The sequence below is a fragment of the Tachypleus tridentatus genome, chromosome 12, assembly GCF_004210375.1.
Source record: "Tachypleus tridentatus isolate NWPU-2018 chromosome 12, ASM421037v1, whole genome shotgun sequence".
In the NCBI taxonomy this organism is placed as follows: Eukaryota; Metazoa; Arthropoda; class Merostomata; order Xiphosura; family Limulidae; genus Tachypleus; species Tachypleus tridentatus.
The window spans coordinates 40,985,330-41,001,388 of record NC_134836.1 but is presented as its reverse complement, the minus strand read 5'-3'; the positions used below and the strand labels follow the sequence as shown (position 1 = coordinate 41,001,388).

Below are 16,059 nucleotides of genomic sequence, written 5' to 3'. Positions count from 1 at the left end.
AATGTTAGTTACACCATTAAAAATACACAGTTGTTATGCAAGTCCAATTTCAAGGACTTTGTGTGAAAATGTGTTACTTGGTCAGTAATGCATTTCAAATTTACTCTACCCTAATCATCTGCCCAGAGTGGAAAATACATATGGGGAAAAAAGCATTATGCACTCTATATATCCTCCTTTGAAGCAAAACACTAAAGGAGTTCAGACTATTTCATGTTCAGTGAGTTTTACTGAACAATGCAATTTACTCCTGCCCTTCAGTGATTGATAACAAATGCCTTGGAAGTTGTGTATAACAATATAACAAAATGACATAATTTGAGTATCTACACTAGATGAGTAAAAACAGATCACATGATGATAAAACCTATTACAACTTCCAAATGGATATATCCAAGAATTCCTCTTGGTACCTTGTGCTTTGGGTATGATCAAATTAATATTTTAAGAGAACATGGGACTTATTGGTCCATCTTAGTTGTTCCACACTAAACTAATATACAAAAATTAAAGCCAGCCTATATCATTCACATGCTAATCAATCTTTTTCTTAAACTCACTTAAATTTACTTTCTCTACAACATCTGAAGGCAACCCATTCCAATGACTCCTACCCTTCCAAAATTTATATTTGTGTCCCCTAATCCTAGTATTCTCATGGTTAAATATAAAAAATATGATGCACAAACACTATCAATTACCATTAGAATCTTAAATACCTTAACCAGATACTCCCAACATTTCTTTTTAAAAGATAAAACATTTTAAGAGACTTCAGTCTCTTCTTATATGACAACTGCTTTATCCCAGCACCATTTCAGTAACCCTCCTCTGAATCCATTCCAAAGATGCAATGTCTTTCCTAAGGTAAGGAGCCCAAGACTAAACACAATATTCTAAATATGGACTAGCTAGTGACCTATATAATAAAATTATAACCTCTTTATACTTGCATTCAATATTTCTGCAGATAAAACCTAAGATCCTATTTGTTCTATTGCTAACAACAACCCACTGCTCAGATGGCTTTAGAGACTGATAGACTATTACACCAATATCCTTTTCTTTCATGACACTATTACGGTTATTCCTATCCAAATTATACTTAATTCGAATTATGATAACCCACATACAATATCTTGCATTTATTATAATTAAAACCTATCTGCCACTTATCTGCCCGGTTCACTAAATTATCTAAATTGATATTATAAAGCAACAGCATTCTAGTCACAGTCAACAACAACACCCAGGACCTTAATATCATCTGTAAGTTTAAGTAATTCATTACTCCTTCATCTATGTCATTGATATAAATTAAAAAGAGCAAAGGTACCAAGATTAAGCTCTGAGGTATCCCACTTGTAACATTAATTCAGTTTGACCGAATTCTATTTGTAACAACTCTGCTTTCATACATCCAGTCACTCTTCTATCTTATTTGATAACTTATATCCCACGCTATATATATATATATATATATATTTACCAGCCTTTTATGTGGTACCTTATCAAATTTTTTTCAAAATCCAGATACACCAAATCTACACCTTTACTCTCATTACATATTCAGTAACCATTTTAAAAAAAGGCCAAAATATTTGTAAGGCAAGATTTTTTTTTCTTTGTGAAATCATGCTCATATCCAATAAAATTCTCACCTTTGTTAAAAGACTTCACAATGCATCTTTTAACAGACTTTCCAAAACTTTTCCCACACCTGCTGCAAGACTATTGGGTCTATAATTACTGGGACAATTTTATCACCTCCCTCGATATGAAGAGTTAGATTATCTAACTTCCAATTCTGGTACCTGCTTAATATTGAATTCTGACAAAAGTAGTAGCAAGTGACTCACTGGCAAACCCTGCATAAAAATTGCTCATCTTTATTACTAGCTTCCTTAAAAATTCATGCCAGTCCCAAGTTTCTAGATGAATTTTGGACTCTCATTATATTATTTGCTCAAAAATGTGTAATTATTGTCCTTCCAATTTTAACAGACTCAGAATTTATGCAACTGTCTTATTCAACTTTGTTTTCATTTATCAACTGCTCAAGATGAAGAGTACTGCTTAACTCTTCATCAGTAAAAACTGAAGAAAAAAGCAAAATGTAACTACCTAGCCATTTCATAACCATTAAATACGAGCAATCCTTTATTATCTCTCAAGGGTCCTATCACAATTCTAACATTTTGTTTACCTTCAATATATTTAAAGAAATCCTCCCTGTTAATTTTTATATTTTCAAACAACCTTTTTTCATTTGCTTTATTTAGAATTAAATCCATTAGTTTTAGCCCTAATAGTATTTTACCTTCCTAAAAGTCATTGTTAACCTATGTACTCCTTTGCATGTGAAAGCTAGCTCTTCCTAAAATCCTGCTGCCATTTTCCACAGTCTACACTTCTATTTATTAACTCCACTTTGATTATGATGGCTTCATACTTACAAACTCTAACTAAAAATTGCACACTTTTATTACTAGCTTCCTTAAAAGTACATGCCAGCCCCAAGTTCCTGGATGGATTTTGGACTCATCATTTTATTTACTCCAAAATGTGTAATTATCTTGAAAATAAACAACCATAAAGGAGAACACATGATCATGATGACATTATTTAGGATATTCTTATGTCAGAAAAAATAATGTGACAATCAACTAATAAAACTCTTCAAAACAAATTTTTAGTAATTAATCACAATAAAGGCTTGAGAAATTTCTCCTAAAACACTAGCAACATCATGTTGGACACTTAAGGCCTGGCCCTTAAGTAAGGGGCCTATGAGTGTTGAGCTAAAACCCAGAATGTTTTTTATATACATTAACAAATAATTTGCTAATATAAATGTCTATCATAATACATCTGTCCTGAAGAGCCCTGGTTTTATGAAAACATCCCTGTCAGAACTGGTTATTGTTGGTGTGGTGTGTATATTACACACTTTCCTTACTGTTACTGAGACATTTTTATAAACAAATTAAAAAAGGTTACCTATTCTTCATATAAACCCTTGACAATACTTCCTCCCAAGAAATGTTACCAGTTTGGTTTTCTTACTATAAGGAGGAGATTGAGTTATTTGAAAGGGTACAATACAAGGTTACTACGGAAAAGATTCATGATGACGAGAAACCCACTTGAAGTAAAAATGTATCTCAGCTTTAATAGTAAAAGTATTAATGCCCATATCAGCTATCCTGATATTCACATGTTCAAGATTATGATTCATGGGATGGAGGGACCATCATGTGAAGACAAGTTATGAATTATTCTTCTTAAGAAAAGAATGGTTATAGTCCTTTTCTTTTTAGTGCTCAAAATGTAAGATGGATAGACAAGATTAATGTACCATCTATTTTTCACCTTTTATTACAAGTGGTAGGAGTAGAAAACTGGTCAGTCTTTAAAATAAATTACCTTAGAAGTGTTAGATAAAAAGGGTTGGAAGAGTTCAAGAGAAAACTTGATGAATGTCTAAAAGATTAAGGCCATACACAAGGCAACAGTTGTTTCATTGAATGAACAAGATAGCAACACTAAACAAAGGTAGCTACCTTTTAAATAGGTACACATGTTGACTTTTCTTTAAAAATAACACTGCCATTAGTCTAGAAATATATTATTTATTAAGAAGAGAAGTAAGATTTAATATTTTAAAATGCATTTTTGAAGAATTGTTGATAAAGAACTAAAATTAATTTTATAAATAAAAAGAATACAAAGTTCACAAGCAAATTTTGTGTTGTGTTACATAGGGAAAGAAATTATATTCTATTTCTCAACAAACAAGAGTATAATGCTTATTTATAAAGTCATGGATCATCTTGCATTTTTCATACCCAGCACCAAGGTAACTGATGTACAATCAAAATATGTTGGGCAAGACTTATACTACCTAAAACTCTAAATAACGAAACTAATACCATTCAATCTAACTTTTCACACACACACACACATTCTAGAAGTAACCAACATGTTAGAAAAGTGAAACTGTAACCAAACCTATATTTTTCAAAACATACACTTGTGTCTTCTCACACTGTAGAATATAGCACAGAGAATTGTTTGTTGTTGAACATAAAACTACACAATCAGCTTCCCATGGAGTGCCCACCACAGATATTAAAACCTGATTTTTACTTTTAGTGTTATAAACCCTTCTGTCAAAGAAGTCACTGATTCCTCTCTTCCTTAAAGTGTAGGTAAGCAATGCTAGTTTTGAAGGACAAACTAGGTCGTTTTTGTCCACGTTAACAAGGGTATTTAAGTTAAGAGAACCCTCTTGTGCCTAATGTTTTAAGTCTCATTTTTCTTTTGTTTTCTGTGCAAATATTCACACTCTATACATGTGTTGGATGGTAAGTAAGCAACTTTTGTTGATACCACGACATTATACGTCCTGTTTGAGCAACGAGAGAAATGACTGATAGATGGCTTCTTTCAGTTACCATCCAAAATAAATTCATCAGTTCGCGACAAATACCTTCCATCCTACATGCATATATGTAAATAGCTGGTCTGAAAGTATCCCCTGTTGACTTCGTTTTTTGTGCGTGTCTTTCATCATATTCCCCGTCTCTCCCATCCTCTCATATCTTACCTTTCCTCTTTCCCCACTTAATCCTTTTTTGAAGGCATTTGGATGGGGGCGAAAAGCACTTTCTTCCAATGAAATTTTAAGAGGCAGCTATTCCCCTCCCATTTTTGTCACCCTTCGCCTGTCTAGGTATCTTTATAAAACAAAAACAAAACAAGAGAGACTTATTTCAAAACACAAACATCAATATTTATAAAATACAAACGCAACGTTGGTGATATAAAAATATAAGCAGAATTAGAGCATAAAATACAACAGTTAACCATTTTTCAAAGCACAAATAAAATTAAAACTACAAGACTGATCGCTGCGAGTACTGAAACAGTATTTTAACACATGGTATATTTTACATATCACAGATACGCACCTTAAATATTCTCCCTCTCTCCTAAATCTCACTTGAAATCTGAATACTTTTTATCAATTTACTAAATCATGGGATAGCACATCACATGACTAACTACTGAGCATTTCTATTGCTACAAATAATAATCAAATATGAACACTGTATCCATACGTCACCGCTAGAGGAACATCGTTTTAAAGTCTTAATACAAAAACTCAATTGTTGGATGCTTGTCATACACTACGAGGCAAGTAAGATAAAGATTAACGCAAATAAAAATATAGATAACACGAAATTGGTGTAGGAAAAAGTACATAAACAATAAAGAAAATCATATTAAAATATAAAATGTAAGTTGCTACATCACGCTCCTCCCTTCTGAAAAAAACAAACAAAAAACTGATGGTAGTGGTCAGTTCTTAAATATTCTTTATTTCAACACTAAAAATGTAGTGAAAAAAAGTACAATTAATTTAATTTACAAAAACATTCAAAACTGAAGCTCTTTCGAATCACTTACTATGGCGATGATTAAAAGTGTAATATAATATATAGGTACAGAGGTTGACGTCATGTAAACTAGACGACACAAATTAATCGACCTTGGAGACTAGTTAATCACAATTGAAGGGTGTCAGGCTTAGTTTGTAGAAGTTAACTCTGTACATTACTTGAAAAATGTAAAAGTGATAATAGTTAAAAGGCGTTAGAACAGTTTTCATACCATATAAAACATGTGATGGAAGTTAAATAAAATTACAATTTAAAGCAATATATAGAAACTTGAAAAAGAATATGGTTTATTTTTTTATTTTGAATTCCTCGCAAAGCTACACGACGGTTATCTGTGCTAACTATCACTAAATTAGCAGCGAGAGGTTAAAAGGAAGCTAAGTTTTTCACAGTCCTCTCTATAAACATGTTGTGTGGCCAATGAAAACCATCAAATGATTCCGACAATGTAACTTCAGAAGTGTTCGGCGTCGTTGGTAAATTGCTAAAACATGTGTTAATAATTAGGCGTGGAATCAAGAATCAAGAAATCATCAACCCCACAACCAATAGGCGATGTTTATGAAGCTACAAAAAAAGAAAACCAGATTAATTCACAAGACGTACAGTAACTAGCTAGAATAATGGCACTATTATTGAGATACAAAATTGCTAAAAGTAATAAAAAGAAAAAAGTAAACATTAAGCATAATGTGACATTTATCTAACACAATTAATCCTACTTTCTGTCGCTCAACAGAACACATAAAGATGATTAGAGGAAATAATAAAGTTAAATCTTCTCTCTCAAAATAAACCCAGTAGCATATGAGAAAGTTTAATAACAATTATGATAAAAATAAGACTTTTTATCTAGGAAACTAGGACAGTCGTAATAGCGACACTTAAAGTATTTTTCAAAAGTTTAAGTAACTTAACTAATGACGTAATGTTGAATAATAAACTGTTTTTAGATAGCCCATTGCGCAGCTTTGTGCTTAATTCAAAACAACAACAAATCCATTATTAGTAAAAATCATGTTGTAGGATATTCCATAAAATTAAATGAGTTTTTGGTTTAAAACATTATAAGAGTAATCTTGTTTGTGATCAAATAGGAGTGAGTCATAAACTCTGATGGCCCAGACATAACAACATTTAATTTGGAACTGCTGACCAGAAAGAGTGCATTCTAGTTAGCAACATTACTTATGTCACTGTTCTTAAGAAAATAGTGGGATTGACTGCTTAGTTATAATATCAACATAGTTGAAAGCGCAAAGTGGACACATCGTGATTTACACCTTGGGCCTATACCATGCTTGCTCCCAATAAATGCTGGGGCGGCCTAACTCAACGTAGTCCTTATGTCCTATTCTTTAATATTTTGAAATGGGGATTCCTCGGTTAGAAGCTCGTGCAATTCTATCTTTTTCACTGCACCTTCCCAACGTCTTTAACTTATTTCAAATTTATGGAAGTTGTCTGTAATGAGCGAAGTGTATGGTCTATAGAAACAATAGATATTAATAATTCTGTATTTATGAAAATTAAACTACTATGGTTATTTTCCGCCATCTCTAACTTTGAAATACTGCTGAGAGGGAACACGATTGGTCAATAACAATTTACTGTCCACCATTTACGTTGCCCGTCACATTTAAAGTTAAAGTATAAAGATATCTTTCAGTCTTAACACATGACAGTACACCCGCCTGGAAACAAACCGTTACAGCCTAAACATTGCACAAATACAAAAATAATTTACACAGTGTAATAGCTCTCACATGACAGTTGAACTCAAAGTCTCCAGCACAACACAGAAACACACGAACATGGTCAAAATACTGATGAATAAAACGCAAGATACACAGAGTATAATATCTAACGGTGTTGTTCTCTAGTGTAGTTGAAGAACTAATAATACCTGCCTTCTCATTACACAGTATTTTAATTGTCCAGTATGACGTCTTGTAGCGGCAACTAGAAAGTCTCTCGTATGATGTGGTGGTCAACACCACAATTCAACGTGACCAAAATAACGTGAAAAGTCCATAGTGTTGCAACTGTAAGCAACAGAACAGAACTAATGTACAAAATACGGAAATCAAAACACTTATCTACAACATACATAATAACAAATATGTACTACACAGCAGTCAGTATAGCAAAATACCATTATTACGCATACCAACAATACAGCTTAAACTCCCATACACATAAGCAACAGCATGTGCAGAATCCCCTGAAATGCTTTACCCTTTAATAACGTTTGTTTGTATATACAACTTTTTTGTAATGCCATAGACGTGTATTTGAAGACTTCATAAAGAAATCAATAAAGAAACTTCAACCCTTAGGAGATTTTGACATTGCTGACTTGTTGGAACTTTGCCAGAATAATATTATTTTAGGACAAATTAACGGAAAACACATACAAAAAATTAATTCTGAAATGTTTTTAAATCATTTCAAATCTTCAGCATTTTTGAGTCAAGAAAATCAGAATGAATTTTCTTTAATATTGGATATTATAGCTTATTTCAAACAAGTCTTCGATTTATTAGGGCCTGGCATGAAATGCTTTACCCTTTAATAACGTTTGTTTGTATATACAACTTTTTTGTAATGCCATAGACGTGTATTTGAAGTCTTCATAAAGAAATCAATACGTTGACGCTTTTCTCTCTAAGCCTTAAGAAACTTCAACCCTTAGGAGATTTTGACATTGCTGACTTGTTGGAACTTTGCCAGAATAATATTATTTTAGGACAAATTAACGGAAAACACATACAAAAAATTAATTCTGAAATGTTTTTAAATCATTTCAAATCTTCAGCATTTTTGAGTCAAGAAAATCAGAATGAATTTTCTTTAATATTGGATATTATAGCTTATTTCAAACAAGTCTTCGATTTATTAGGGCCTGGCATGGCCTTGCGCGTAAGGCGTGCGACTCGTAATCCGAGCTAAACATGCTCGCCCTCCCAGCCGTGGGGGCGTTATAATGTGACGATCAATCCCACTATTCGTTGGTAAAAGAGTAGCCCAAGAGTTGGCGGTGGGTGGTGATGACTAGCTGCCTTCCCTCTAGTCTTACACTGCTAAATTAGGGACGGCTAGCACTGATAGCCTTCCTGTAGCTTTGTGCGAAATTCCAAAAACCAACTTCGATTTATTACGTTACATATGCTAATGCATTAGTGGAAGTTTGAATTTGAATTTAGAACTTAATTAACTGTTAATATGTCTCACATTTATGGTATTTGCCAACAAGACGTATACACACAATTTCCTTTTTAAGACAAATATATTTTAATATGCAAGCATAAAACAATACAATTTATAATAACGGTTATTAGTAATAATTATTACAAATGATGGTGTGAATACGAGAGTTTTACAAATTTACAAAATATACTCAGTCATATATCCGGTCTAGAACTGAATATGTTATCGACGGTCCAGGTCCACAATGAACAAATTAATTCTGGGTTGATATTGTTACACTTCGCTTAAGTTAACTACGTTTTTCTTGACTAGCCTCACACCAGTTAGAAGTTCACTTCTTACCGAAGACGATATTTAATGTCTTCGTGGAAACAATAACGTCAGAAGTGATTCACTAAAGTTGAACGGTTTGTAATGTTCAAAATCTATAACGTTCCTGATCAAATTCTGTAGTTTTCCGATAAATGGACGTCAATCATAATTATAGCTTCCTAGGCCTATAGCGTACTGGCTACAGCTGTCAAATAATTTTTCTCTTCCTTCTGTTAGTCACTTTGTAAAAGTCACGAGGGTTTGTATAAATTTAAACAATATTCTCATGCACTTTCATCAAACAAGTATTGTTGATTTTTTTCAAGAACTCCCTATAAATTTTGAGAACAGTTGGGACTTGCGCAATACACAGTCAACTATATGCGTCACATGCAAAGAGACAAGTGTAGGTATTATAATAAACGTACAACGGTAAATCCGTTATATTAGTGAAGACAAGTATTCCCTCAAAACAATTTGTGTGAGGAAACATTTGTAGAGTTGTATTACTTGTATATATAAATATATATGGTATTAAATACTATTCCTTTTTAAATTGACTTACTCATAATTAACTCTAACATTATATTAATTAACTTGACGCTATTCATACACCCTGGTAAACATTTTCAAACTGTAAACCATACAGATATATCTCCTGAAAAAGAATCCATACCCAGTGAATAGGTGTGAAATATTTAGTTTTCAAGTAATATACAGTTAGGATTTCTTGAACGACAGCCGAGTTGAATGTCTTCCGAAGTTATATTTTGGGCAACAGTTGGACTGGAAGATTTTTCAGAGTTACAGCTGGGTTACAAGGTTTCAAGAGATAGATCTCGGCTGAGGTTCTCCTAAGTTATAATTTGGACTATAGCTGGGTTAGAGAATTTCAAGTGATGTAGCAGTATTAGCGGTGTTCCAAAAGGACGAGTTCGGCAAGAGCTGGAAGGGAGGTTTCCACAGTTACAGGGCTGGAGTTTTTTCATAATGATATATTAGGTAATTGTTGGTCAACAGTACTTTAAGACATACAGTTTAATAGATGGTAAGAAGAGGATTTTTCAAGTTATGGATTCTCTGATAATTTAGTAGTATAGTAAAATTCCTATACTGATGTGCAATGTAAACGCTAGGGCCTACTTTTTACACTAATAATCACTGGGCACCTACAAAGCGTTATTTACATGTTAAAGAGTGGGAAGGCAACTTGTTGATTGTACGAGTAGCAAGGTTTACTGGAGTAAAAAAATATTGAGCTTAAGTCATGTGATTTTATAAAAAAACATCAATTTTCAGTGTTAGGGATTTGAGCTGATTTACAATTTTCAAAATGAATCGAACAAGAATTTGTATAAATTGCTATTGAAAAATTACGTGTTTCCAGTTGCAGCAAAAACAATGAACGATACGACCATGGTTCGTTTAATGCAGATCGCTTGGTTACTACAGGCATGATTGAAGGCAATTTATCTGTGAAAGATGTTATTGAAGAATACCCGTTTCAACAATCAGCAGACTAGTCCTAAAAAACCCAGAAAATCAGGAATATGAGGGACAGACAGAGGCGACTCCGTAGGCCTAGTGCCGTCATATCCACATGCACGACAATCAGGAAGTCTCATTGCAAAACCACACACTGCTAGGAGTAAAATGACACGACTCTTTCTTCAACCTGACCTTCATCTGGCTACAGCTACATAGAATAAATACGGAACATCCAGAGATTGATAAGGTTTACGTTTCAACGCTGCCAAGATTGTCAGTGCTCAGAAAAATCATGCCCGATACCAGCTTCTGAACGGTTTCATTTCGACAACGTTTTATGTTTCATACTGAAAACGTATCATGTTTCTTTGATGTGTATTGTTGTGCACATTATCAGTAATTGTGTTCGATATCTTAAGTTTGAAATACTTGACTACATCAATTAGAACTGAGCATTGTGTTTCTTTTCTGCATCAGTATAGTTTCTTAATAATCACAGTTACAGTTTTCAATACAGGTGGTAGCTTAATTCCATAATTACCAGTCAAAGTTTGGTTATCATATAATAGTGGGATAGCAATTAATTCAACGCTTACGTTTTGGTAAGTAAGGTACATTTGATTATGTGACTTTTAGAGATCAATCTTGATAAAAATTCCTGAGTTGCAGAGAAATGGGACACGGGCAACATTACTTCTATAGTTTCAGTTTATTACATTACGTGACAAGTTTGTGTGTGTGTTTTATTATAGCAAAGCCACATCGGGTTATCTGCTGAGTACACCGAGGGGAATGTTACAGCTGTATTAACAGGTGACAACTGACGAGAGGATTTGAGACTTACAGTTGGGTAGATGTCTGAACGTTAACAACTGTGTTAGATAGATAAAAGTCATGCGCGTAAGGCGCGCGACTCGTAGCTTTGTGCGAAATTCCAAAACAAACAAACAAAAGATAGATAAAAATTAACAGCAGTTTTACGAATTAGACTTTGCCATCTTGATTAAAGGTAACAACTGGATTTGTAAGAGTTGCATTTTAGTAGGTGTATGAAATTCGTTAACAGGTTTTCAGGTGTTTCAATTCTAGGAAGGTGGACATTACAGTTGGTGTCATGTATCAGCATAGCATATCACAGTGGCTCACAGTCTGGCCCACGTATTCTAATATTTCACGTCGAACTGGTCAGTAAACGGTTACCTAACTGAAGAAGATTTGTCTGGATTTGTGTCGGAGATGTCATTTTATTTTCACAGTATAACTTTTCAGACATTTGCTGATTTTACTTTGTAAACAGGTTAGGTTTTCTTTTCCATAAAGTACAGAGATATTTTATCACTGTACGTATCCTGTAGTAATAATTTGAAGAAGTCCTAATAAATGAACCTAACGACAAGTCTAAAACAAAAGCAGGAAAGACAATTTGGACATTTAATGTTTTGAATTGTTTAACAGTATACACTTTGCTTCAAAACATATCGAACACATTCCACATTCTGTGTCAGATTTTAAGTATTTAACTAAGTGTCTGATTGAGTATAATTTCAGTTAGTGATTCAACAAATAAGCGCTGTAATTCTGTTACTTAAACTAATGAAAATTTTAAGCAGCCATTTATTAGTTATGTGACTAAATTTTCACCGATAAAATTTCATATAAACAAACCTATACATTCCTCCAAAATTAAAATTAAGTTAAAAACTGCTGTAAAAGTGTTTCATCCTCAAGAGCCAAAAGCTGAAAGGAAAAACATATTAAAAGAAATAATTCAAACTAGTTTCTTAATATTAATGTTCAGAACTTGTTACTATCATTGTAGATCTAATTTTATGCTTATATTAATTCAATAGCGTCGCTTTGGTTGAAAAGATGTGTGTGTGTGTTGAGAGACGGAGGGTTGTCAGTGTACTGCAAGCCAACCATGGCAACCGGCTAGCTGCCTCTGTCGCTGACCGTGTGTTTTCACTAGATCCAAGTACTGACCACTTTACTGACTAGTGGTTATATAAGTATATTATTGGTAAAAAACAAACAAACCTGCTGCAACGTCAAGGGGATATATTTCCCACATAGAACAAACAAACAAAACTTAAATACGTTAACTAACATGCATCTTACGTGTAAATATAATTTTGCTTATGTATAAAGAAAATGAGATTTGATGTGGTATTTTTTTCCTTTTACTTCGTCTCAAATCTGAGCCCAAGAGCTTTTGGACATTAGACAAGTGCTCTGTAAACAGTGCTAAAGGGTAAACATATTAGCGTTAGCGAGTAAAGCAATTTTTTAAGAACTCAAATTGCCACACACAAAAAGCTCGTAGTGTTTGTGTGTGTATACCCAACATAACAGTATGGGGAAATATTATATTCTTGATATATAAATTAACTAACAGTGACATACGAGTTCGTCATATTATTAATTCGTAAACTGTCAATTATTGAATATCAGTACAATTATTTTGGCACGAGACTGTTTAGTGCGTGTTTTCCATTATTCTTCCTTCTTATAGGCAATATTCACGTTGCTCTTTGAAGACGATACGTTTGTGTATAGCTACAGTTAGGTTGAAACAGTAGAAAATTTTCAGTGTAACTTAACTAATAATGCAGCGAAGTTTCTAATTTGAGTGATTAGAGTTACTTGACAGGTCAAATCTTTCAATCTAATTTGTTAAGGAAGACTTATGTACGTTAAACGTTACACAGTAAGACATTTTTATTTTCTAGTGAATGATCATGGCGGTACATAACGGAAAAGAAGTTGGTTTAAGATTGGTTTTATTTTATAATTTTTTTCCAAAGAATGAAAAACAAATGTATAATTTAAAGTTAAGAATGTCACTGAAGTGAATTAAATTAACTATTATTCATTAATAAAAGACATAAAAAGAAACCTCACATATAAAACACATTTATAGTTTTTCTTTCGACATTTCCAACAGAATGTCAACGACCGTCTAAATAAAACCTACCTGAAACAGTGAAGGCCTTAAGGCGTTTCGCGTATGTATTTACCCTCACGACTTCATACAAAAGACGATCCACTCGTAATCTGGTTTGTCTTTGAGCAACTAGTAGTTTTTACGACAATTACTTGAAAACAGTGACGTCACAGTCAACTGTGGTTTACGGTTAGCGCTCGTCACAACAGCGCGTGCTACAATAGATCCCTGCAGTAAAAGATAAATCATATTTTACTACTTTTGATTGGTTAGTTCGTAAAGATATTGAGCATGCGCACTGCACACAGAACTTAAGAATGAGAAGCGCGACATTTTGTTGTACTATAATTTTTTTTGTACGACCCTACGCTCTTTCTGTCGCAAGCAAAGTTACAAATTGCGACTTTTCTGCTATCTAGCGACGAAAAGGAAAGTAATCGGGTTTACCTTCAAAATTATTAGAGATACTTGTGTGTCGCAGATCATTTGGACCTCGCTAAATTAATTATCGTTGTGGCCATACGTTCATGCTCTGTGCATGTTAGTGTCACATTTACCATGGGTTTATCATGTCTTTACCTGACTATAATTGATAGAGATTCCGCCCCACCCACCATGAACTTAAAACTGGGTGCGTACAACCACTTTCAATTTTATTACCCACAATAAGTGAGAAATAAAACACCACGTACTGATGTAGTTTGGTAAAAGCTAACATTGTACGGTACAAAAATGAGATAAATAAAGCGTAAAACAATTTGATATATGTGCAAGAAAACGCAATAAGGATAGTTGTATCTCTCGGTAGATCGAGAGGGAGATTGTGAAAATAAATTTATTAAGAAAAAAAAAAAGGAAAAGGGGAAAATAAAAGTTTTATATCCTAACACATAACATTATACAAGCAGTAAAAGCAAACGCTTTAAAGAAGTATTTGTTATATAATTTGATAATTATTATGAAGTAATATTTGGCGTTATGGCTGAAAAATTAATCAAAAATAACAAGGAAAATTCTATCTGACACCAAGATTTTGAGTGTCTGAATGCAAACAATTTTAATGTGTCTTTAAGTTTTTAAATTACAGTTTCGCTTTATTTGTTTATCCAGCTACTTTTAAAATAAAAATTCACTAATCACAAGCATCGTGTTTGTAGATTAATCAGAATAAATTGTAACAAACCTCGAGTTGTAGGTTTCGTCTGTTTTTGAATTTCGCGAAAAGCTACACGAGTGCTATCTGCGCTAGCCGTCCCTAGTTTAGCAGTGTAAGACTAGAGGGAAGGCAGCTAGTCATCATCACCCACCGCCAACTCTTTTACCAACGAAGAGTGGGATTGACCGTAACTTATAAAGCCCTCACAGCTGAAAGGACGAGTATGTTTGGTACGACGGGGATTCGAACTCTAGGCTTTGATGTTCGTACTAAGATTTTTCAGGTTTATTTAAAACATGATTAAGCCTGAATGCTATTCACAATAGGATTTAGCTTGAAAATTATTTACAATAGAACTAAACTTGAACAATATTCACAATAGAATATAATTTGAATGCTATTCACAATAAGATTTAACATGAACATTATTTACAATAGCACTGAGCTTGAACATTATTAACAACACGATTTAGCTGACCTTATTTACAATAGGACTAAACCTGAACTCTATTCACAATAAGATTTAATTTGAACATTATTTACAGTAGGATTTAGCTTAAACATTGTTTACAACTTTACACCAATAAAAAGCTCTAGTAATGAAACGTTCGATAATTTTCAAGAACAATACAGATCGTAATAATATGTGTGAAAATATACAAAGTGAAAACATATAAAAGTTACAAAACGTTAGGCGTCACCCAGAATATTCCTTTTTTTTCAAAATTTCCCTTTTTTCGTTTAGAGACGAAAAAGAGAACAAAAGACAAAAATCCGAAATCTTAAGTTGTCTTAAAGATTAGCAAAAGAACATTAAATACTTTCTAAATAAATGATAAAGAATAGGAAGCCCATATGTGTTCGTGAAGTAATATTTAAACTTATTTAACGAAAGCGCTGTTAAAGGAATAACAAATAACTATAAATTCCTGTTAAATATATCACCAAAATTTGAGATAGTAATAGAAACACTACCGAAAGACTGACGAGTTATTTACATAAAATCCACATGATCCCGTGTTCAATAATACTGGTTAGATCTACCATGTGAATAAATATAAAATCAGCACTGGTATTTATGTGGTGTTTTATCATATGGGTGGTTTAGAAAGACGATTAGTAAAGAGAAACTCCGGTGGTAGCACATTTATATCTAATATCAAAAATAGTTTGGCAGAATTTCCCAATAAAACACCAGTATTTTCTTTTATATAATGGTGTATTCTTGAGGATGCCAGTTACCCCTATTCTGCTGTGACGTAGAATAAAATACGCGAACGTAATTAGCTCAATGGAACAGAAGTGTGTGCTTGTAGGTTTTATTATGTTGCTGTTGTTAAGTACAAAGCTAAACAAAGGGTTATCTGTTATTCCTGGGATATTATTATCAGTGGGTATAATTCAGAAACATGATTGGTCAATTCCATAGATATAGATTGGTATTTATGGGTTTTTGGAGTTGGTTTTATATTACCAACTTACAG

At 33.1% G+C, this 16,059-nt stretch overlaps 1 protein-coding gene across 8 annotated transcripts in view; it reads right to left on the bottom strand.

Moving 5' to 3' along the window:
• The window catches only part of LOC143233097 (glutathione synthetase-like), a 34,836-nt gene extending 20,988 nt beyond the window's left edge, over positions 1 to 13,848 (bottom strand). Inside the window, exons 1-2 of one of the 8 annotated variants that reach the window (XM_076468999.1) lie at positions 13,450 to 13,617; positions 4,610 to 4,739 (exon numbers count right to left, since the gene is read on the bottom strand). The gene's annotated coding sequence lies outside the window, so the exon portion shown is untranslated. The other 7 variants (XM_076469000.1, XM_076468994.1, XM_076468996.1 and 4 more) reach the window with 7 other exon arrangements.
• Between the last annotated feature and the right edge of the window lie 2,211 nt (positions 13,849 to 16,059).